Consider the following 210-nt stretch of genomic DNA (forward strand, 5'->3'; position numbering starts at 1 on the left):
GCATGTGGGGTAAGCATTACCCAGAGTATTAGTGTCTGTTATCTCATTACCCAGAGTATTTAGTGTCTGTTATCTCATTACCTGGTGGATTTAGTGTCTGTTATCTCATTACCCAGAGTATTTAGTGTCTGTTATCTCATTACCTGGTGGATTTAGTGTCTGTTATCTCATTACCAGGAGTATTTAGTGTCTGTTATCTCATTACCCAGA

This window comes from Etheostoma spectabile, unplaced genomic scaffold (genome assembly GCF_008692095.1).
Source record: "Etheostoma spectabile isolate EspeVRDwgs_2016 unplaced genomic scaffold, UIUC_Espe_1.0 scaffold362, whole genome shotgun sequence".
NCBI classification, from domain to species: Eukaryota; Metazoa; Chordata; class Actinopteri; order Perciformes; family Percidae; genus Etheostoma; species Etheostoma spectabile.